The 25,767-nt window shown below is 38.4% G+C and overlaps 1 long non-coding RNA gene across 1 annotated transcript; it reads left to right on the top strand.

The window, feature by feature from the left end:
* The first annotated feature begins 910 nt into the window (after positions 1-910).
* LOC150075535 (uncharacterized) lies at positions 911-24,554 on the top strand. The gene is made up of 3 exons (XR_016547895.1): positions 911-1,005; positions 5,162-5,299; positions 24,421-24,554. It is a non-coding gene; the product is annotated as an uncharacterized LOC150075535 (long non-coding RNA).
* The last annotated feature ends 1,213 nt before the right edge of the window (positions 24,555-25,767 follow it).

Genomic DNA, 25,767 nt, shown 5'->3' with positions numbered 1-25,767 from the left:
GATCTTAAAGTGAACACTGATAAAATGGAGTATCTTGAGTTTCGGCTTTTAAAAAGACAGTCTAGAAAATTTTGAGACAGCTAGGTAACTCTCAAGAGAAACCAGCAGTGAGGCTAGCAGGGGGAGTAGAGAGAGGTTCGATATGAGCAGAAAGTATAAACCGTTCCTAGTTGGAGACTGGGTACTACTTCAAATCACAGGGAAGAAGAAGAAGAAGAAGAACAAGAGATAGAACAGATATTCTCTTGGCCCATTTAGAATCTTGAAAAAGTTATCCCCTGTCAACTATAAGATAAAACTAATTAAGATAAAACTAATTAGACACCCATTCACTGAAATGGTAAAACACGAAGATCGAATAAGCCATATTATATAAGAGAAGGAGAATTTTTTGCTGCAAGACTTATAAGAGGGACATTCTTGTGATAAGCACCTCCGTGATACTAAGGAAAGGAAAGGTTCAGCTAGGAACAACTCCCTGCCAAAGGAACGAATGGTTCTGTTAAAGAAAAAAACAGGGAAAGGTCTGTATGTCAGTTTGACAATCTGTTCAAACTTATGAAAGTGACACTTGAATGGTAAGAGTAACAAATAATTTAAGGGGAAAAATATAAGAAAATAAATAGGATAGGGCAGTTTCCTAGTTATTAAGGAGATAGCTGTTAATTGAAGCTGGGTGTACTGTATAGTACATCACCAGAAAATCTGTGAGAAAAAAAAAAGTAATATGGTGATTTTGTTTAACATAGTTTTGTGCCAGTACATTATTACGAGTTGGCCACCCTGTTTTGAGGGTATAAACGACTTAAATTGTTCATTATTGATGTGTGTGGTTTGTTAGTTTGATTTTCAGTGTTTTCTTTACAAATATTTATTTTATTATTATTTTTTTTGTACGGCAATTTAAATGCGAACTTAAAGGAATCCGAGCGCAAATACATGGTCATGCGTTGAGGATTTTGACAATATTTCCAGCAATGAGCAGTTGGACATCTACTGCGATAGGTAAGTTTAAAGAAGAGATCCATTTGTTATTTATTTGCTGAATAGGTGAATGTCAGATACAGTCAGGCCTCGTATAACACGTGTTTACATTACACGAATTCGATCATACAAGATTTATAAATAGGGGAACGATATCGTATATAACACGAACCGAATTCGCTTATGGAAGATTCACCTTTATGTTTACAAGAAATGGCAGTTGGACCGGAATCACCCCAACTGAACGCAACACGTTAGAAATGAAGAGGAGATTTTGAAAATGTATTTTATGGTTTTTATATCAGTGAATGGGAAACACATTTCACCATAATTCCAGCTACCGGTATTATCGCAAATGCAATTAGATCCCGTTTACTACCAGTTTATAACAGAATCCACTAGCAGGAACGCAACTGGAAATTGTTTTATGGTTATTTATTTGCTTATTCAGCACCTTCAGAAATGTGCTTTAGTAAAATGTGAGCTAGTGAGGTAGAGTTGTCTCTGCCTTTACGGTGTTGTTTATTCAGTTGCTACACGCCCGCAGCTTTGTTTAGGCCGACCGGGCTAGCCGGGTGGGTAAAGTGCCTGCGTGGCAACCCAAAGGTCGCGGATTCGAATCCTGCCTCGGTTTTGGATCAAAGTAGTGCAAAAACTTTGGGAGGTGCATTATGGCTACAGCAGCCGATGCGCCAACAACTAAAAAAAAAGCAGCTTTGTTTATGTATATCAAGTTTGCCTCCTCATTTTGTAATTGTGCTTTATTCCCTAAAAATGAGTAAAATATTTAAAAGGTGTGAGAAGGATGTGTCGTGGTGAAGACACTACAGATTCAGAGAGAAAAAGGAAAGCAATATTGATAAACAGAGGTGGACTGGATCAAAAATTCTTACCTAGGAAAATTTGTAGTGGCCTCATAGCATGGTTTATGGCCAAAATCACACCGGCCTCTGACCCACCGTGGTTTCCCTGGTAAGGCTTATGGTCAGTCCGCCTCTGTCGATAGAGAAAAAATATGAAATTGTGAAATGCTTTGAGTGAAATGAAAGACCATGTGATATTGCACGTGCTACAGGCCTAAATGAGGAAATGCCGAGAATTACAAAGAATGCAGAGAAAATAAAAACAACATTTATAGCGGGAACAACTCAAAGTGTAATTAAAATCCATTAGATTAAGACACAAAGAATTGGAAGAGATGGAACAGCTGTCATCTGTTTCGATAGAAAATCAAAGAAAAGACAAGTTTGCTTATGATAGAAGCAACAGCATTAGCAATATTTTATTACGTAATAGTCGTAATGAAATACGTAAGTATTTTATTACGATAATTTATTGTGTTTGGTAATGTTTTTGTTACAAATGTGTGTTCAGTCTTGGGTGGTGAGCACCTAACCCTATTTTTTCCATAGAGCCTGTTGTTTATATTGCATGATTTTGCATTGCATGAGGGTTTCTAGGAACACAACTATCGTGCTATATGAGGACTGACTGTACTGATAAATCTGATCTGCACTTCTCATCCTAAAATAATCAGTGGCAGCATACTGAATCTAGAAACCTAATTGGTGAGAATGATTAACCAGTAAAGTTCCTGGTTAAAGTTCTGTAAGAGACTCTTATCCATGGATCTCTGCGATATAATGTTTAGATGTAGCTCAGCTCACTGCTTTGAGCTGATTGGCTGCTAATCATGATTCTGCTTTAGAGTGAATGTCATTCTACAAATGAGTAGAGCCGGCAGGAATATGCCTATCCACTTCCAGAGCGGCATTCACTCTAACTCAGCCCTCGTTGGTAGGATTGCCATCCTGGAAAATAGTAATAGTAGTAGTAATAGAGGCATATGATGCAAGAGATCTATGAGCTCATGTAGCATCAGCAAGAAAAAAAAAAAAAAAAAAAACAATTTCACACAACCATTCCCTCTAAAAGTTTGCCCAGTTCTTCCTTGAATTTATTTAAGCTGTCAAATTCCATAACGACAGGCGGAAGTTCATTCCAACAATTAATCAAGCCTGCTAGCTAAAGACAAATTTCAGCACATCTATTCTACAACTGTCTTTCCTCAATTTGAATATATGCCCCTCAGGTTTGTAATCTGAGCAAGCAGAAGAATCCTCCAGCATTCAGCCCACTGAATCCAATCAAGGCCTTATACACCCCAATTCAGATCACCTCGCAGGTGCCTAGTCTCCACACACTACACTTTTCAGAACTTAAGCCTTTCTTCGTAAGCCCACCCCATTGTTTGCCTCACCAGTCTTGTTGCCCTTCTCTGTACTTGTTCTAGAAACTCTACATCCTTCCTAAAATTACGGTTCCAGACCTGTATGTAGTACTCAACATGTGGCCTTACCATTGCTTTATACAAAAGGACAACCACTTCCTTTTTCCTCCTAGTAACATTCCTATATAGCATTGACAGTACCCCATGAACTGCTTTGTCTGCATTGCTCAGAAAACTTCATATATGACTACACAATCATTCTCAGATTTTTTTTTTTATTTTCTGTCACCCTAAGTGTAGTACTACACAGTTGGTAGATTTCTCTGGGATTACTTCTACCCATATGTAGTACTTTGCATTTGTCAAAGTTAAACTTCAGTTGCCACTTCTCATCCCATCTGCCCAAATGTTCTAGATCCTGTTGCAGTAGTTCACTGCCATTACTGTCATTAACAATCCTGCCAACCTTTGTATCATCTGCAATCTTAGACAGTTGTTCATCAATGACATTGTATATTCATCAATATCATTGATAAATATACAAAACAACAGTGGGCTCAACACCGAACCCTGTGGGACTCCACTAATAAGATTAATCCATGAAGAGAAGCTTCCATTGATTACCACTCTCTGTATTCTCCCTCTCAACCATTCCTTGATACACAGCAGCAACTTGCCCTTAATGCCACACTGCTCCAATTTGTACAGTAGTATTCCATGTGCAACAGTGTCAAAAGCTTTCTTGAAATCCAAGTATAAGACATCAAAATTATTTTTTCCATCCAGTTCCTTTGTGACCACATCATAGTATGCAATCAAATTGGTCAGATAAGACTTCCCTTGAACAAACCCATGGTGTGTCTGAATTATTACTGCTGTCTTGTTTAGATGATCCTGCAATGGTTCTTTAACTAGTTTTTTTTTTTTTTTTTTGTAGTTGTTGCCGCATCGGCTTCTGTGGCTATAATGCACCTCCCAAGGTTTTTTTTTGCAGTACTTTGATCCAAGCCTGAGGCGGGATTCGAACCCACGACCTTTGGGTTGCCAGGCAGGCACTTTTACCCAACTGGCTAGCCCGGTCGGCTTCTTTAACTAGTGAATCCATTATTTTTCACAGAACAGAAGTTAAGCTAACTGATCTGTAATTGCTCATGTCACCCTTAGATCCACCTTTGTGAATTGGAGATACATCTGCACAACTCCAGTCCTTTCCCCAATGTATCCAATGATGCTGTCATAGCTATGGCTAAGGGTTTGCTTACTTCCTTCACCACCTCCTTTAATATAACAGGATAGAACCCATCCACCCATGTGCCTTGCTTATGTTTAACACCAACAGTTTCTCCTCCACTTTCCTCTCAGCCATTAGAAAATCATTAAGCAGCCTGTCAGAGTTTGATATTTGATAATCTTCTGGCATTCTTCTCCCTTGATAACTTTTCACATGTGCACATGATGCAAAATATTCTTTTAGGTTATCAGCTATCAGAGCAGGCTCATCAACAGTCGAACCATCAATTTTTGATGATTGATGTTCAAGTCCCATTAATGATGTGAGAAATATTTATCAGCCGTTTTCACAACATGGTTTAATTAGTTGGTCTCAGGAGAGGGTAAGCATGGTTTTTTCTTCCAGCAAAACAAAAATTGACCTGTGTTGGAGTCCTGTCATTGACAGGACTCAGGTATTTTCCATCTGGTGTGATAAGGATGGTGATCCTACCAACTGTGCTACACTGACGAGTCAATTTCTTGTGATGCCAGCTATAATTGTCAACCAAATATTGTGAATGTTTGTGAAAAAGTTGCTTGTACTCGATCTGCTGAGAAATGGACAGGCTCCATTTTACATGTAAGTTACATGGTTTCGCTCAGCAAAAACTATCTCTAAGCTTAAATATAATTTTTGTGTATATTTTAAGTAAATGTGACATTTTACTTTTACAGAGGAGGCCTGAAAAAGGACTTGATCTGTTTGAAGAACCATCAGGATCGGATAGAAGACAAAAAAAATCAGGCTTCTGTTGAAGAGCAGGATAGAAACAGTTAAGGCTGCCTGTGAAGGAGGATTTAAACTAGGAAAGTGTAAGTGAGACTAAAGAATAGGATTCTCAGTATTTCTTAATTACTTAATAAGTACAAGACTATAGTAGAAAATAAAATTTTACGTTGAGTATCCATTTTATTTGGTACATTTGTCTTTTTCATTATATGTTGGCTGCTTTCAATAATTGCATCAAAAATTCATACCAAACGATGCAAAACACATGGACGGATACATGGGAATACTGGGTGTGCTCAAGTCAGCACAAAAAGGGCAAGATGAAAGATTTAATTGAATGTGGTATAGTAGTTGCCACCAGATGCCTCATATACAGTATACCTCAATACATTCAACCGTGCTTGGGCTTTTTATGTATGGCTGAATAGCATCACGAGAATATGGAACTTGTTGTCAAAAAACTTGGTAATGCAAGAGACAAACAAATGTGGAAAAGACTTGCACAGGGTTGAAGAAAGTTTGCACTCAACAAAACCACAACTCAGTAGAACAGTGGTAATCAAAGAGACATTTCAGAATGAACAGTTCGTACCAGTTAACTGATGGTATATCGCAACTAACGACTGAATAGGGTTCTATTCTTGTCAGCAAAAAAACAGGAAAGTTCGATCACACTTTGTTCTTGAAAACCAAGACTGGACAGTGGTGGATTGAAAAAAAGAGTTTGCTTGCTCAGAAGAATTCTGGTTCCTGGCATTTTTTGCTGATGGAAAATATATATATGGCAAAAACTTGATGAGTCCATGGATCAGTCTTGCCAGGTGTCAACAGTGAGGGCTGTCGGCAATAGTGTAATGGTTTAGGGAGTGTTTTCATGGCCCTTATTGGGTCCCTTAATATTAGTGGTGAAATTTTGGGAGCTACTGGTTATCTGGATGTAATCTCCAACCTGGCACATCACTTCATGGCGATGTGCCTAGTTAGAGTAACATGCGAATTGTACACACTTCTTTCAAAAATATGAGTCAGTTCAGTCTATTGTGCTGGCTTCTCTAGTCACCAGACTCGATCCAACTGAACACTATTGGATAAGCTCCAATGAGTTGTTCGGAATAGAAATCTCCAACCTTGTAATTTGTAATAACTGTGGGAAACATTTCACTGAACATCGTTTAGAATCTTTTATTTTTTTACAGTAATTTTTCAAAACATTAATGCAATGTTACACACTCAGTAACAATGCAATGCAATTAATGCAATGTTAATCAGTCTCAGGCTAGGGCAGCATAGTTTTTTCTCCCAGAAACTTGGTTTTTTTTTTGTCCAGCAAACAGAAAATCGGCATCAGAACACAAAATTTATAGACAGTATACACAGACTTAGCCGTTAATTCTCCTAAAACCCTGGCATCTTCCACTGGCTTTCTAGATTGCTTAACAACTCCCACATGATTTTTAACAAGTAATAAATAACCAGCCATCAGTCCCACCTTGACAGGTAAGTCTGCTACTGTGTGTTGAATTTAATAATATGACTTTCCAACACCACCCGTATTGCCAGGCCACCTTTTCAAAATCTCTGACCCAAAAAATGATGTGCATTCAGTTGGGTTAGACAGAATGCAATCTTGAAACGTTTCAAGTAAAGTAAAGTACACATTGTTTGGATTACTTTGTAACCAAAAATTCATTTTATAAACTGCTCTTTATATGGAAAAAAAAAAAAATGCAAGGATTTCTTTACTTCGTCCAGTAGACTTTCTAGAGCAGTGGTTCTTAACTGTTTGTTCCTTTCTGGCAGAATAATGGCTTTCTCCCTAATTTGGATAGGCCCAAATTTGAATCCCATCAGAAATTGGAGGAATTTTTAACCTTTCCCTGTTAGTAAGTCCTCTGAACGGTGCTACATTTTTTATGTTTCTATTATTTTTTTAAAATTTTATAAAAGTAAATCAAATCCTCCTGTAATACCTTTGCTCACAATTATTTTTTAACTGGTTATAGTACATTTTCTGTTCTCATTTCCACATACTATAAATTAAAAGACATTAAATTATTTGGAATTGAACAGATGACAGGTAAGCAAAGAAGCTGTTTCTCTTCTAGGCAACTCCCATTCTCACAAGGGGTTCACGAGACAGAGACATCAGATGTCTAACCTTTCTGTAGAGTTTTGGTGTCTCTAACGACAAAAATATTGATGTTCACATTATTTCTATGTGAAATAATGTGAACCGTATTCACATTATTTCAGCCATATGAATATTTGTGTTTCAATCCATGGGATGAGTGACCTAGGATTTTCTCAATTATGATAAAAACTTATATTATTATTGTTACTGGTTTCCCTCATTATTTCATTCAATATTTTTAAATAAGTTTAGTAGCTTATAATTAACAGGTTGTTTTCAATTCAATAATAAAGCTAAAAATTAATCCAAGACAGGTTCCATTCATTCAGTAACTACTACTAAAGAAAATATATTTTTCAATGGGTCACAAACAAATGTAATTAAATAAAATTGGCAAGGGGGGTTTGAGGATTGGCTGAAGCTCAGCAGCCAGAAGGGTGTTATAAATAGTCATTCTTCAGAGTGGGCTCCCTCGAGGTTTGTTTCTGATTATGAATAAAATAAATGGCAAAATTAATGGTATGGTGTTGAAATCTGCAGATGATATATAGGTCAGAAGCACAGTTAATGTAGCAATTCAGACCAACTTCTACACCATGATTTAGACAAGCTATATGTATAACAAGAAACGACATAGTATTTGGGGTTAGATGCCACGGGTGGCTTCCCACACGTATGCACTTGATGAAATGCAGAACTACTGCAAACGCCAGTAAAGTGTAGCATCTGGTTTTCTAGCTTCTACACAGTGATTTAGACAAGCTATATGTATAACAAGAAACGACATAGTATTTGGGGTTAGGTGCCACGGGTGGCTTCCCACATGTATGTACTTGATGAAATGCAGAACTACTGCAAAAGCCAGTAAAGTGTAGCATCTGGTTTATGAGGTATTGCGTTTTGTTCTGTTATCTGGCTACTCGGCTGCAGGTCCCCCTAGTGGGAGCCTACGTTGCCCGCCACCACCACTGGGAGGTCAGCCAGGCTGCTCATTATAATCTATGTGGTCTCTACCTCGGTCACCTCGGCTTTCTCGATGGAGGCCATGAGAAAAAGAAAAAGAGGATGAGTGGGTGTAGATAGCATGAGAGTGAGATTCATAGGTGGGAGGAAGATAGAAGGTGAGGAAGGAAGGCATCCTTTCGGCTGAGGTAGGTAGGTGAAGCACAAAGAGTGGGTTTCTCCTGGTAGACAGGCAAGATTTGCAGGGGTAGAATGCCTACGTAGAGAGGGACCTGTTTGGCACCTGTTTTCAATGATGAATTCAAGTGAGATTCCTTTAATTAGTTTACTGGTCTTGCCGCAGGCTAAATTCTATCACAGTTTACTGTGAGAGAATTGTCCTCCTGAACTGAAAATCAGTTTGTTTGTAGGCTGAGAGCTGTTTGGAGGTGTTTTCATTAGTAAGGAGGGAATGGTGTGTTTTTTTTTTTTTTTTTTTGGCTGATGCTGCATAAGCTCATACACTTGTTTTCTTTCATCACATGCCACTAACTACTACCACCCCAGGTGCCTTTTTTATGTTTATCCTCAACAATTTCTCCTCCACTTTCCTCTCAGTTATTACAAATTTATCTAGCTCGCTGCCAGAGTTTACTTCACCTCCGGCAATCCCCTTCTTTAATAACTTCTCATGTGTGAATGTAGATACGCTCGTTTAGTTTGATAGCCACCTGAGCAGCATCATTAAGAATTGAACCATTAATATCCAGTGGACCAATCTGATTCATCCCTTTGCTTCTAGAGTTTACATAGGTAAAGAACTCTTTTCTGTTTTTCTTTGCATCCTTTGCCAAAGATTTCTCATAATCTGCCTAATATCCTTCATGACTTGGTTACAGACCAGCTTATATCTGTCATAGGCTTCCATGTCACCCATTAATTTATATGTATCCCATGCATTTTTCTTCTCTGCCATATGTCTCATTAGTTCATCTGACATCCATTTAGGCCTAAATCTTCAACAATATTTCATAGTTGTTAGTTCCTAGTAGCTTCCAAGATAAATTCTTTGATTGCTTCCCATTTTGAATTTGCTGTTGGTAACATCACCAGTTTGTCCCACAGTGGAATTTAAATACTGTCTCAGACCATTGTAGTCGCCTTTACGAAAGAAAAAACCCTTCCCTTTACCCCTGATGGTAGTTATCTCTTTGAGTAAATCCCACTTCATTACACTGTCATCACTCCCACTTAGTGGTTCCTTTTTCCAGATTCTTAATGCATAAGGAATCACTACTGATAATCACATCAAGAATATCACTCCCTCTAGTTACATCCCAAACATACTGATGTAGAAAACAATCATCCAATAAATCACAAAAGCCTTTGCTAGTGTGTGTGATCAACCCACAAATTCCAATCAATATCAGGGAAATTAAAATCCCCCATTATAAGACTCACCTATTTACTGGCCCACTCTATTTCCCTGTACAGTTCCTTATTATACTCATCAGAGTCATTAGGCCTACAGCACACTCCTACTCTCAATTTTGATCTCCCAATGCTTAGGTCACACCAAACTGACTGGACACTGCATTGTCCATCGATGTCGACTGGCTTCACTACCATGGATTTTATGTTTCTTAACTAATAGCTTAACCCCCCTCCATTCCTATCGTGTCTATCCTTTCTGTACACATTGTGCTCCCTGAATTCCAGTTCTGCATTCCTTATATCAGTGTGACACCACGTCTCTGAAATCCCAACAATATCTGCCTTTGATGTTTTGAGCAATACCTCAAATTCATCAAATTTATTTACCAAACTCCTAGCATTGGAGTACATGCAAGTATACATACACATGTTCCTATTCTTAGCTACCCTAATACAACCCATGTGTTTACTTGTACCGCAATGACTCCCTGCAGTCCCTGAAATACTGTGCATCTTGTTTTCCAGGCTGCTGCTCATTCCAATAAAAGCAGTGCAAGAATCACTTTCACCTTTGCCAGTGTCTACTGTTAATCTATCATTCCTTGTATGCCCGCAAGCTAGTAATTTTCCGACCCCCCTAACACTGCCTCGATAGCATCAGCAAATATTCTTGCACCCTTTGGTTTAAGTGTATCCCATCCCTGTAGAAGCAGTCTCTCCTGTTAACAAGTACAGACCAGGTTGAAAAAAAAAATTCTACCCCTTGAGCTTTGCACAGTTTTTCAAGGCCAAATTGATCAACAAGGCTCTTATCATATACTCCCTCCTATCATGTCTGGGAAGAATTGCATACACCTTCAAATTCAACCCTAATTCCCAGCTTTTTTTCAACAGTGACCTGTGCTTAGTAGTAGTTATGGCATGTGATGCAAGAAAGCAAGTGTATGAGCTTATGCAGCATCAGTCAAAAAAAAAAAAAAAATCACACCATTCCCTCCAAATGCCTGTCCAGTTCCTCCTTAAATTTATTCAACCTATCAACTTCCACAACGACAGATGGAAGTTTGTTCCAGCAATTAACCACAGGCAGGCTAAAGGCAAATTACCGAACATCTATCTTTTCTTAATTTGAATTTATGCCCTCTTAGGTTCGTAATCTGAACAAGTGGAAGGATCCCATCAGAATTCAGCGTGCTCAACCCATTCAAGGCCATATACACCTCAATCAGATCACCGCACAGGTGCCTAGTCTCCAGCCACTGCAATTTGCAGAACTTAAGCCTCTCTTGGTAAGAGGATCCCTTCATTCCCCTCACCAATCTTGTTGCCCTTCTCTGTACACACTCAAGTAAACTACATCCTTCCTAAAATGAGGCCTCCAGACCTGTACGCAGTACTCAAGGCTTGGCCTGACCATTTCCTTATACACGGACAATCACCTCCTTCTCCCTGCTAGCAAAATTCCTATATATCATTTCGACGGAATTACTTGTTAAGTAATTCCGTTGGTCTCCTACTCTTAATATCATTAGTTTCAATGTGTACAACAATATCACTTCTTGTGCCCTTAAAAGATCATATATCCACTCTACAACATCATCAACCTTTGCCCCTGGTAGAAATGCCCTGGTCCTGTTCCTTTATAGCTATCCATTTTACATACCATGTTCCACGTTTCCCTGACAATGTGTTTCTTAACTAACACTGTGATAACATAAAACCTGTTAGTTTCTTAACTAATAGATTTTGTGTGTTTCTTAACTAACAGCATGACCCCTCCTCCCTCCCTCCCTCCCTTCCTGTCCTGTCTATCCTTTCTGTACACATTGTACGCCCCAAATTCCAATTCTGCACTGCTTATATCTGTGTGACACCATGTTTCTGATATCCCATGATATCTCCCTTTGATATCTTGACTAACACTTCAAGCTCATAAAATTTATTAGCTATATTCATAGCATCCGTGTACATGCAAGTATACATGCACCTGTTTCTACTCTTAGTTAACCTAACACAGCCCATGTATTTATTTGTTCCACTATGACTCCCAACAGTGCTGGAAATCTCCATTGTCTCTCTTTCCATGCTGCTGCTCATTCTAGTAAAAGTAGTGCAAGAATCGCTTTTGCCTCTGCCTGCGGCCCCTGTTAACCTTTTAATCTGTGTATTATCCCCAAGCTAGCAGTTTCCTGACCAGCCTAACACTATGACTCCCAACAGTGCTGGAAATCTCCACCGTCTCTCTTTCCATGCTGCTGCTCATCCTAGGCACCTTCGTAGCCAGGTGGGAAGGAGCAGCAGTTTGTAGCACACGCTTCTTGATTAGACCGGGGTTCGAGCCCCTCATCACCAAATACGGAGGATGCGGAAAGGTCAGGAAAAGACCACCGCATATTCCCGGGGCAATATGGCCTTAGTTGCTAATGCTCCTAAAAACCAAATAACAACAGCTGCTCATTCTAATAGGAGCAGTGCAATAATCACTTTTGCCTCTGCCTGTGGCCACTTTTAATCTGTGTATTATCCTTAAGCTAGCAGTTTCCTGACACACTTAAAACTGCCTCGATAGCATTAGCAAATATTCTTGCACCCTTTCTATTTAAGTGTATCCCATCCCTGTAGATGCAGTCTCTCATGTCAACAAGCACAACCAGGCTAAAAAAAATTCAACCTCTTGAGCCTTGCACAATCTCGACAGGTCTAAACTGATTGACAAGGCTCTCATCATATACTCCCTCCTATAATGTCTGGGCAGATACTCTTTCAAATTCAACCGTAACTGTCAACTTTTTTTCAATATTGACCTGTATCCCGTGTTTGGACCCTTTCAAGAAGCACAATGTCTTTCTCTAGGTATGGTCTCCATATTGAACACAGTATTCCAAGTTTCGTCTAACAGTAGCCTTATATAATGAGATTATGACATCCTTATCTCTACTAGCAATTACTTTAAAAGTCATTGATAGGACACAATGGGTTTCCTTGCAATCTGTACAAAATGTTCGGAGAACACCATTTCTGACCGTATCATAACTCCCGAGTCCCATTCTTTCATTACCGAAACATTCTTTCAACTCCACCAATTGTATAAGTTATTTTGGAATTGCTGTTCTCCAGGTGTAACACCTTGTATTCTGCTGAATTAAAGCATAGTCGCCACTTTTCTAACCATCTCTGAAGTTTATCTAAGTCACTCTGAAAAAGCATTGCTTGCTGGAGATCATTATCTACTCTACCTATCATTACATCATCTGCAAGTTAGATATCATGCTCGCTATCCCTTTATCGATGTCATTTAAGAAAATCAAAAACAGCAGTGATTCCAATACTGGATCCTTGGGGAACATCACTTCTTGCATTAACCCAATCTGTGGAATAACCATTTATCACAACCCTCTGCCTCCTGCCCTGAAGCCATCCAGCTGTCCATCTATGGATTTTCCTGGCGATTCCAACCTGTTCCAGCTTACAAAGTAACCACTCATGTGGGACTGAATGAAATGCTTTGCTGAAATCCAAATAAACAATGTTAAAATTATTCCCTAATTTCAGCTCTTGGGTGACTCTGTCAAAACAGATAACCAGATTAGTTAAACATAATTTCGCTTTATAAAACCATGCTGAGTATCCTTCAGATTTCCATTTCTATCCAAACTATCCTGAATTCCACCCTTGATCATTACTTCCATGATCTTCGCTACTACTGAAGTTAGACTGACCAGCCGGTAATTTCCCACTTTACTCTTTGAGCTACTTTATGTATTGGAGATACATTGGCACTTTTCCAATCCAATGGAATCACTCCAAAGAAAGACAGCAAAGAATTCTTTACTTATGTAAACTCTAGAACGAAAGAGATTCATCAGATTGGACCACTTAACACAGATGATTTGACTATTGATGATCAAGCTCATGTAGCTGATAAACTGAATGAGTATTTTGCATCTACATTCACACATGAAGATTTATTCAAAACTATTAGAAAATTATTATGAGAGCTGTCTTGAACTCAGGGGAGATCCACATGGACTAGAGGTCTGCAAATGTATCACCAGTTCACAAAGAGGATTCAAAAGGTGACTGTAGAACTGTTACTTTAACTTGTCTTCAAGGGAAAATAATGGAGTCACTGGTGTTAAAGCTTTGCAGGATCATCAAAACAAGACTGCAGTAATAGTTAAGACACAGCATGGGTTTGTTATAGGGAGGTCTTGTCTGACCAATTTGATTCGATGCTATGATGTGGACGCAAAGCAATTAAATGTCAATAATAATCTTGATATCAGATACTTGGATTTCATGTAAGCTGTTAATACTGTTGCACATGGAAAGCTACTGTACAAATTGATGTACAGTGATGATGAGAGACTTATTGATCAATTCGGCCCTGGAAAGACTGTGCAAGGCTCAAGGAGTACAATTTTTTTCAGCCTGGTCTGTACTTGTTAACAGGAGAGACTGCTTCTACAGGGATGGGATAAACTTAAATAGAAAGGGTGCAAGAATATTTGCTGATGCTATCGAGGCAGTGTTAGGTGGGTCGGAAAATTACTAGCTTGCGGGGATACAAGGACTAATAGATTAACAGTAGCCACTGACAGAAGTGAAAGCGATTCTTGCACTACTACAATCAGAATGAGCAGCAGGCTGGAAAACAAGATGCAGGCTATTTCAGAGACTGCTGAAAACTAAGAGACCAATGGTAGCTAAGAATAGGAACAGGCGCATGTATATTTCTGTGTACACCATGCTAGGAGTTTGGTAAATAAATTTGAGGTATTGCTCAAAACATTAAAGACAGGTATTGTTGAAATATCAGAGACGTGGTGTCACACAGATATAAAGAATGCAGAACTGGAATTCGGGGAGCACAATCTGTGCAGAAAGGATAGACAGGATAGGAACGGGGGGTGGGGGGGGTTATGCTATTAGTTACGAAACACATAAAATCCAATGTAGTGAAGCTAGTCGACATTGCTGGACAGTGCAGTGTCGAGTCAGTTTGGTGTGACATAAGCATAGGAGATCAAAATTGAGAGTAGGAGTGTGCTATAGGCCTAATGTCTCTGATGAGTATAATAAACTTTACAGGAAATAGAGTGGGCCAGTAAATCTAAGAGTCTTATAACGGAGGATTTGAATTTCCCAGATATTGACTGGAATTTGGGGGTTGGTCACTCACACTAGCAAGGCTTTTTTGCATTTATTGGATGATTGTTTTCTATATTAGCATGTTTGGGAGGCAACTAGAGGGAGTAATACTCTTGATCTGATTATCAGTAGTGATTCTTCCTGCATTAAGAATCTGCAGATAAAGGAACAACTAGGTGGCAGTGAACACAGTGTGCTGAAGTGGGATTTACTCAGAGAGGTAACTACAAACAGGAGTAAAGGGAAGGGTTTTTGCTTTCGTAAAGGCGACTACGATGGTCTGAGACAGTATTTAAATTCCATACAGTGGGACCAACTGATGATGTTACCAACAGCAAATTCAAAATGGGAAGCATTCAAAGAATTTATCTTAGAAACTACTAGGCTTTACATACCAACTAAGAAATATTGTTCAAGGTTTTGGCCTAAATGGATATCAGATGAAATAATGAGACATATGGCAGAGAAGAAAAATGCATGGGATACATATAAATTAATGGGTGACATGGAAGCCTATGATAGATAAAAGCTGGTCTGTAACCAAGTCACAAAGGATATTAGGCAGGCAAAGGCAGATTATGAGAAATCCTTGGCAAAGGATGCAAAGAAAAACAGAAAAGAGTTTTCTTTTCTTTACCTATGTAAACTAGAAGGAAAGGGATGAATCAGATTGGTCCACTGGATATTGATGGTTCAACTGTTGATGATCCTGCTCAGGTGGCTAACAAACTAAATGAGCATTATGCATCTACATTCACACGAGAGGAGTTATTCAGGAAGGGGAATGCCAGAGGTGAAGTAAACTCTGGCATTGAGCTAGATGATTTTGTAATAACTGAGAGGAAAGGGGAGGAGAAATTGTTGAGGATACACATAAAAAAGGCACCCAGGGTGGATGGGATCTATCCAGTTATATTAAAGGAGGCAGCAAAGGAAGTAAGCAAACCCTTAACGATAATTATGAGAACTTCTTTGGACTCAGCGGCGGTACCCATAGACTGAAGATGTGCAAATGTGACCCCAATTCACAAAGGAGGATCAAAGGCTGATACAAGTAATTATAGACTTGTGAGTTTAACTTCTGTTCCAGGAAAATTAATGGCTGCACTGGTTAAAGAAACACTGCAGGATCATCTAGACGACACTTCAGTTATAGCTCGGACACAACATGGTTTTGTTAAGGGAATGTCTTACCTGACCAATTTGAGTGGATACTATGATGCAGTCACAAAAGAACTGGATGCAGGGAATTGTTTTGATATTATTTGATACTGTTGCACATGGAAGACTGCTGCACAAATTGGAGCCATGTGGTATTGGGGCAAATTGCTACTATGGATAAAGATGTGGTTGAGGGGAAGAAGACAGAGAGTGGTAATCAATGGACACTGCTCATTGAGGACTAATGTTATTAGTGGAGTCTGTTGTTTTCAGAGACTCCACTAATAACATTAGTCATTCATTGTGGACTAATGTTATTAGTGGAGTCTCATTGTTGTTTTCTGTATTTATAAATGATATTGATGATGGTATATCAAGCTTAATGTACAAGTTTGTAGATGGTACAAAGATTGGCAGGGTTGTTAAGGACACTACTGACAGTATGCTGCTGCAACTGGATCTGGGAAGGTTGAGCAGATGGGCTGAGAGGTGGCAAATGAAGTTCAATATTAACAAATGTAAAGTACTACATATGGGAAACAGTAAACCCAGAGCAACGTATCAACTCTGTGGTACTACTACAATGACAGTGGTGGAGAATGAAAAGGACCTGGGCCTAATTGTGCAGACAGATATGAAATTTTCTGAGCAGTGCAGATGGGCTGCAAGAGTAGCTCATGGTGCCTTGTCAATGATATACAGGAATTTTTCTAGCAGGGATAAGGAGGTGATTATTCTCTTGTATAAGGCAATGGTCAGGCCACACCTTGTGTACTGTATACAGGTCTGGAGGCCTCATTTCAAGAAGGATGTAGAGTTGCTAGAACGAGTACAAAGAAGGGCAACAAGACTCGTGAGGGGAACAAAGAGGCATTGTTACCAAGAAAGGCTTAAGGTCTGCGAATTGCAGTGACTGGAGAGTAGGCACCTGTCAGGTGATCTGATTGAGTTGTATAAGGCCTTGAATGGGTTGAGAAAACTGAGTGCTAATGGGAGACTTCCTCTTTCTCAGATTAAGAACATGAGGGGGCATAGATTCAAATTGAGGAAAGACAGTTGTAGAATAAATGTGCAGAAATTTGCCTTTAGCCAGCAGGTAATTGATTGGTGGAACAGAGTTCTATCTTTTGTTGTGGAAGTTGATAACCTAAATAAATTTAAGGCTGTCCTGGGCTATCATTTGGAACGAATGGAGGGATAAAATGGGAAATTATTATTATTTTTTTTTCCTTTGGCTGATGCTGCATAAGCTTGCTTTTTTTGAATCGTGTGCCTCTACTAATGCTAACTTGGTGAGATTGGCAAAAGGGCGTCCATATGAGGAAGGACTTCAAATATGTGGGATGCAGAACTTGGAAACTAGGCAACTTAGAGGAGACTTGAATCGCGTGTTTAAAGCTCTGAGGCAATAAGTAAAATGAATGAGGGCAAAATTTTCGTGGTTAATAAATGATTCTAGAATAGGGGCCATAATTTCAAAATATCTTGGAGATGTTTAGACTTGGTTGCAGGAAGTTTTATTTTAGGCAGTGAGTTATAAATTTCTGCAATAACTTACCTAGGTCATGTAGGTAAGTCTATTAAGTCGCAACCTATGTCATTGGCCTTCTGTTTGTTGATTGTTTCCCCACTATTTTCAGAGGTTGTAATTTCTTCCTCACTCAGGTAATGTACAACTCTATCTTTCCCATCCATCTCATTCCTAGTAACCAGGTCATTTGCTCCAAAGAATGTCACCAAGTACATATAAGTAACCTTTGCTTCTTGTTGTAAAAATGCTGCTAGATCAAGGAGATCGTTAGTGATTTTGTCTTCTGAAATACATTTTTTCCAGCAGTTTTCAATTCCAGTTTAGCTTATTTTCTCACACCTTAATCCAGTATGTATGCAAACTTTTCATTGTTAATGTTTTCAGAAATTCTGAAAACATTAACAGTGAAAGACACTAAAATTGTATTGTATTGATATTAAGAGTAGGACACCGACAGAATTACTTAACAAATACAGGTCACTGTTGAAAAAAAGCCATGATTTAGGGTTGAATTTGAAAGTGGCTGCAATTCTGCCCAGACACGATAGGAGGCAGTATATGACGAGCACCTTGTTGATCAATTTGGCCTTGAAAGACTGTGCAAGGCTCAAGGGGTAGAATTATTTTTCAGCCTGGTCTGTACTTGTTAACAGGAGAGACTGCTTCTACAGGGATGGGATACACTTAAATAGAAAGGGTGCAAGAATATTTGCTGATGCTATCGAGGCAGTGTTAGTTGGGTTGGAAAACTGCTAGCTTATGGGGATACATAGACTAATAGATTAACAGTAGCCACTGGCAGAGGTGAAAGTGATTCTTGCACCGCTTCTATTGGAATGAGCAGAAGCCTGGAAAACAAGATGCAGGATTTTTCAGAGACTGCTGGGAGTCATTGCGGTACAAGTAAACACATGGGTTGTGTTAGGGTAGCTAGGAACAGGTGCATGTATATTTGCGTGCACACCAATGCTAGGAGTTTTATTATAAATTTGATGAATTTCAGGTATTGCTCAAAGCATCAAAGGCGGATATTGTTGGGATATCACACACGTGGTGTCACACAGATATAAGGAATGCAGAACTGGAATTTGGGGAGTATAACATCTACAGAAAGGATAGCCGGGATAGGAAGGGATGAGGGGGTTATGCTATTAGTTAAGAAACAAAATGCAAGGAAGCAATGAAGCCTGTCGGCATCGCTGGACAGTGCAGTGTAGAGTCAGTTTGGCGTGACATAAGCATTGGGAAATCAAAATTGAGAGTAGGAGTGTGCTATAGGCCTTATGACACTGATGAGTATAATAAAATGGGCCAAGAAATCAGAGAGTCTTATAATGGGGGATTTTAATTTCCCACATATTGACTGGAATTTGTGGGTTGGACACTCACACACTAGGAAGGCTTTTGTGGGTTTATTGGATGATTGTTTTCTACCTCAGCATGTTCGGGAGGCAACTAGAGGGAGTAATACTCTCAGTTTGATTATCAGTAGTGATTCCTCATGCATTAAGAATCTGCAGATTAAGAAACCACTAGGTGGCGGTGATCACAGTGTGCTGAAGTGGAATTTACTCAAAGAGGTAACCACCATTAGGGGGAAAGGGAAGGGTTATTGCTTTCGTAAAGGCGACTACAATGGTCTGAGACAGTACTTAAATTCTATACAGTGGGTCCAACTGATGATGTTACCAACAGCAAATTCAAAATGGGAAGCATTCAAAGAAGTTATCTTGGAAGCTACTAGGCTTTACATACAAACAAAGAAATATTGTTCAAGGATTAGGCCTAAATGGATGTCAGATGAACTAATGAGACATATGGCAGAGAAGAAAAATGCATGGGATACATATAAATTAACACGTGACACAGAAGCCTATGATAGATACAAGTTGATCAGTAACCAAGTTACAAAGGAGGTTAGGCAGATTACGAGAAATCTTTGGCAAGGGATGCAGAGAAAAACAGCAAAGAGTTCTTTACTTATATAAACTCTAGAGATGAATCAGATTGGTTGATGATCATGCTCAGGTAGCTAACAAACTAAATGAATATTTTGCATTCATACATGAGGAGTTATTCAGCAAGGGGAATGCCAGAGGTGTATCCAACTCTGGCAGTAAGCTAGATAATCTTGTAATAACTGAGAGTAAAGTGGAGGAGAAATTGTTGAAGATAAACACAAGACAGGCACCTGGGGTGGATTGAATCTATCCAGTTATATTAAAGGAGGCAGCAAACAAAGTAAACAAACCCTTAGCCATAATTATGAGAGCTTCCTTGGACTCAGGAGAGGTACCCATAGACTGGAGATGTGCAAATGTGACCCCAATTCACAAAGGAGGATCTAAGGTTGACACAAGTAATTATAGACCTATTAGTTTAACTTCTGTTCCAAGAAAATAATGGAGCCCTGGATAAAGAAGCACTGCAGGATCATCTAGTCAAGACTTCAGTTACAGCTTGGACACAGCATGGTTTTGTTAACGGGAAGTCTTGCCTGACCAATTTGATTGGATACTACGATGCAGTCACTAAAGAACTGGATGCAGGGAATAACTTTGATATTATATACTTGGATTTTAGAAAGGCTTTTGTTACTGTTGCACATGGAAAACTGCTGCACAAATTGGAGCAGTGTGGCATTGGGGACAAAATGCTGCTATGGGTAAAGGGGTGGTTGAGGGGGAGAAGACAGAGAGTGGTAATCAATGGACTCTGCTCATTGTGAACTAATGTTATTAGTGGAGTACCTCAGGGTTCAGTGTTGGGTCCGTTATTGTTTTCGGTATTTATAAATAATATTGATGATGGTATACCAAGCTTAATGTCCAAGTTTGCAGATGATACAAAGGTTGGCATGGTTGTTAAGGACACTACTAATGCTATGCTGCTGCAACAGGATCTAGAAAGGTTCAGCAGATGGGCTGAGAGGTGGCAAATTAAGTTTAACATTGACAAATGTAAAGTACTACATAGGGGAAACAGCAACCCCAGAGCAAAGTATGAACTCTGTGGTACGACACTGACAGTGGTAATGAATGAAAAGGACCCAAGGGTAATTGTGCAGGCAGATATGAATTTTCTGAACAGTGCAGTCTGGCTGCAAGAGTAGCTCATGGTGTCTTGTCAATGATATACAGGAATTTTTCTAGCAAGGATAAGGAAGTGATTATTCCCTTGTATAAGACAATGGTCAGGCCACACCTTGAGTACTTCATACAGGTCTGGAGGCCTTATTTCAAGAATGATGTAGAGCTGCAGGAACGAGTACAGAGAAGGACAACAAGATTAGTGAATGGAACAAAGGGTTGCTCTTACGAAGAAAGACTTAAGTTTTGCAAATTACAGTGTCTGGAAACTAGGCACCAGCGAGGTTATCTGATAGAGGTGTATGAAGCCTTGAATTCTTTGAGCATGCTCAATGCTGATGGGACTCTTCCTCTTGCTCAGAATAATCACCTGAGAGGGCATAAATTCAAATTGAGGAAAGACAGATGTAGAATAGATGTGCGGATATTTGCCTTTAGCCAGCGGGTAGTTGGTTGGTGGATCAGAATTCCATCCTTGTAATCTGCAAAAAACAGAAAAACTCGACTTTCCAACTTTACAATGCCAGCAAGTAGCTCACCTTAATAGTAAGTGTTGATTGGATCAAATAATGCCCTGCTACATGGACTGAATTAGTGCATTGTGTTCCTTGGCAGAAACATGACACAGATCGTGCCATCTTTTGTTTTCAGTATGTCAACTGAAGGATCAGGTGGGCAGTGATCGAACAATAACAAAGCCTTTTCTTCAAGTTTTTTTAAAATTCAAGTGGCATCTCACCGATGGTAGAAATTCACTTTCAAACCAAACTTTTTCCCTGTACTCACTCTGTTTCTACTGCATGCCTTTTATATTGGTACTTCCACAGGCATTGTTCTTCTGAATTTGCTTCTATAATTCTGCCTCTCTCTCTTCCATGCCAGTCTGAACACTTGCCACAACCAGGCAGCAGCCTCTTACTGTCCAGCTTAAAACTCACAGAGCCAACTTTTCTTCTTTCTCATTTATTCTTTCAACTTCTATTTTTTGGAAAGGCCTCCTTTCACCATGTATTTCATGAAAATTATAATCTAAATTTTGAGTGTAATCCAACAATTATCTTCTTTCATCTGCTGATCCATCAACTCCGAAATGGTAGTAAGTGCTATTCTAATGTCTTTCGTTTTGGGATTCAAATAAAAAAAAAGATAATGGGAAAAAGTAAAAAGCGTTAAGGAGCAGCTGGATAAATACATCCTGGCAGTCCAGAGGGCATAATTAAAATGGATACAAGTTATACAGAAAACTTTTTTGTCCAATAATGAACATTTGTTTTTACAACTGAATGTGCAAATAAGTTGTTTATTTATGTAACAACTAAGAGAAACCCAGCATGCACTCTTAACTGTAATTGCATGTCTAGAAGTGTGGTGTGTGTTCCTTTGCTGATTTTCATGTGAATTCTGAAAAACCCAGAAAAATTCATTAGTGAAAATATTCGTCCTACTAGAGATCAGCTAACTACAGCCTTGGATGAAGAGGACCTTAGAAATTCCTCCAGTCGTCAACATAAATTGAATTCAGACCTCTCCAAGAGAGTGGCAGATCGTGATATAACTTGCAAGTTAGTCTGTCACAGAGGGCATTTTTGGCTGATAGCAAAACCTGGTTTCCTTTCATCTTATGAAAGGAAACTGGACTACTCATACCAGCGTGCTAGTTTGATGTGAGAATTATCAATTGCAGTTGAGTCACAAATCCCTGTGTTATGCACTAATCTATACACTACATTTATTGATAGATACTCCTATGGTTATCTGGAATTAGACAATAACAATTTTCAGTTATGTTATTTCATTCAACTTAACACTACATTTGTGCACCAATAATTACTATTCATCAATTTTATTGGCTTACCTGACTAGGTCTGAGGTTTGCTTCCACATTTTTGCTCTATCAGTTATCATTGACTCTGTGATTATAACATATTTGCTGTCACCTATATTATTTGAGAGCACCCATTCAGTGTGCCATAAGTTTCAGAGCCGAAAGGCTAGCCGGGTTGGGTAAAGTGCCAGCCTGGCAACTCAAAGGTCGTCGGTTTGAATTCCACCTTGGGCTTGAATCAGAGTAAATGCAAAAACTTTTGGAGTGCATTATGGCCACAGAAGCCGATGCACCAACAACTAACAAAAAAATAAATAATAAATAAAAATTTTGAGAAAGATAACATTCCAAAAATTTGTAAATAGTGAAAAAGTAAATGTCTGACTCATAACTAAAAGTGAACACTTTTGGAGTGAACCATAAAACAGAAGAAAACTCAAAATATTATTGAAAGGTTATTCTACATACATAAATTAACCTTATCACAAGCCAAAAAAAAAAGAATGTGCTCCAAGCTAGAAACAAATACAAATTGTTGATGCTAATAGTACAGAATTCAATCAGAGTGCTGAGAGAAACAAGCAATTCAAGCCACTTATATTTTGATTTATTAGCCATGACCTACATGTGTGTTTGCACATTGGGTGCTATACTTAATGCATTTATACATTATGGCACAGCACTTTGGGAACACTAATTCATGTTGATGCAGTGAATATGTTAAATATGTGAAAATGCATAAAGAGATTTCAAATATGGCATGCAATGATTTAAGACACTTTTAAATGCTTTCTGAGCTCCTTACCACAGATTATTATGCTTGTTTCTAATATCAGCTGAATTGCTTATACAATATTTAAACCTTTTCCTACATTACTTGTCCTATTTGCACCATTCAGTATGTTAAGAGTTGTTTGCATATACCTTTGTCAGAGTAGGGGGTGTGTGTGTGTATATATCCAATATTTCAAAATTAAATAAAATGAAACATAAGTATGGTAAAAACTGTAGAACAAAAATTAACATAAAATAACCCAGAAATAAAACGAACGGAAAAGGGAGAGTAAAGGTAAGACATAAACAGTAGCCGAAAATCCACTATATAATTTCGCTCTTTAAATCCAATTAATAAATCAGATATAAAATTTAAAATAATGCCAATTACATAATAATTTAGCTGTACCCCTGCCCCCAGGAAGGTACCAGTTCCGAAAGATGTGAAATATCACCAAAAAGGGATAAAGGAACTACTAGAAGATAACAAAATCAAAATAATATACTGACCACTATGCCCCATATCGACAGAGAACCACGAGGCCAATAATGGTCATGGAATCACTGCATTTCAATCGCTATACAAATCGTCGCAAAGGCAAATAGTTCGAAGAACCAAACCACCCTTCCTCCTCTGATCGATCCACCAGTGCAGAGGATTTGCACGGCGGTGGTCCTTATGCAGCGAAAAATAAATTATAGAACAGACAGCACCAAAGCAGAGCCACACCACTGACATAATGTAAGCTGAACCAGCTTATATAGAAGAAAAAAGAAAATATTTATTTATTTATTTATTTTATTATATTTTAACTTTTGTCATTATTTAAATATATATGTATATATTTATACATATGTATTTTAGCATACAAAGGAAGGATTTACAGGAAGAAATCTATATTTCATCCAATGGCCATTTTTCTGTTTGGAGGTGTTATTCATGTTGCGTATGTGCCATTACCGTCATGTACTACTCTTTTTACAACCTCTATCAGAGTTTGAATATGTATATGTGAACAAGCATATATTTTAATAAATATAGTACGGCTCCTTAATTTCACATTTGATATTGCAACTAAGATGGAAAGATGTTTACATTCATTATATAGGAATTGTGTACATTGTTTTATATTCTTTTAACTTTTTTTTTTTTTTTTTTTTTTCAGATTCAGCAAAGCGATTAAATTAAATATGCAGTTAAGATAGAAGTGAATGTAGGTAAAATTATGTCATCAGTGACTACAAATTTAATCAGAGCTCCACAGCCAAAGGATGCCATCAAATGCAAATGATTAGAAAAATGTTTAAAAGAAGGTAAAATAACAGAAGCACAGGAATATTCAATATCTCAGTTTAATTGCAAGCAAAGCTTCATTGCCTTAAAAGATTTTGAAAAACAGAATTACGGAATTATTCCTCCGAAGTTAATTGTATCAAAGGAGAAATTTCACAGTATCCAGATACTTTTCAAAGGTAGGATTGAAGTTGAGATACATCCAAGTCAGCCAGATGTAAACTTGCCACTTCATACTCAAAAGAAATCCTTTTCTTGTGGATTTTATGATAAGGCATTTACAAGATCAGGTGCCTTAAAACAACATTATGTTCACAAACAGGAGAGAAGAAACTGTTCACTTGTGAAATATGTCGCAAACTATTTTCAAGATCAAAGTACCTACAAAGACATCAATTCATAATCAAGTAAGAAGTTTTCCTTGTGAAATATGTGGCAAGTCATTTTCCAACATGTTTTATTTGAAACGGCACTTAATAATTCACAATCACAAGAAATCCTTCGCTTGTAAAATATGTGGTAAGGCATTTTCGCAGTCAGGTCATTTGAAACGACATGTGTTAGTTCACACTCAGGAAAAATCCTTCATTTGTGAAGTATGTGGTAAGGCATTTTCACATTCAGATACTTTGAAGCAGCATCTGTTAGTTCACGCACAGGAAAAACCATTCTCTTGTGAAATATGTGGCAAGGCATTTTCACGATCAGGTCATTTGAAACAACATCTGTTAGTTCACACTGGGGAAAAATCCTTCACTTGTGAAGTATGTGGAAAGGCATTTTCACATTCAGGTAACTTGAAACAGCATCTATTAGTTCACAGTCAGGAAAAACCCTTCACTTGTGAAGTATGTGGTAGGGCATTTTCACATTCAGGTAATTTGAAACAGCATCTGTTAGTTCACACACAGGAAAAATCATTCTCTTGTGAAATATGTGGTAAGCCATTTTTAAGGTCAGTTCATTTGAAACAGCATCTGTTAGTTCACACTCAGGAAAAACCATTCTCTTGTGAAACATGCGGTAAAGCTTTTTCACGTTCGAGAAATCTTAAAAGACATTTTCTAGTTCACACACAGGAAACACCATTCTCTTGTGAAATATGTGGTAAGCCGTTTTTACTGTCAGTTCAATTGAAACAACATCTGCTAGTTCACACTCAGGAAAAACCATTCTCTTGTGAAATATGCGGTAAAGGTTTTTCATGTTCAAGCAGTCT

The sequence above is a fragment of the Mastigoproctus giganteus genome, chromosome 14 (assembly GCF_048544385.1).
Source record: "Mastigoproctus giganteus isolate SK-2022 chromosome 14, ASM4854438v1, whole genome shotgun sequence".
In the NCBI taxonomy this organism is placed as follows: domain Eukaryota; kingdom Metazoa; phylum Arthropoda; class Arachnida; order Uropygi; family Thelyphonidae; genus Mastigoproctus; species Mastigoproctus giganteus.
The sequence above is the reverse complement of the archived record's forward strand: the minus strand, read 5'-3'. Positions and strand labels throughout refer to the sequence as shown.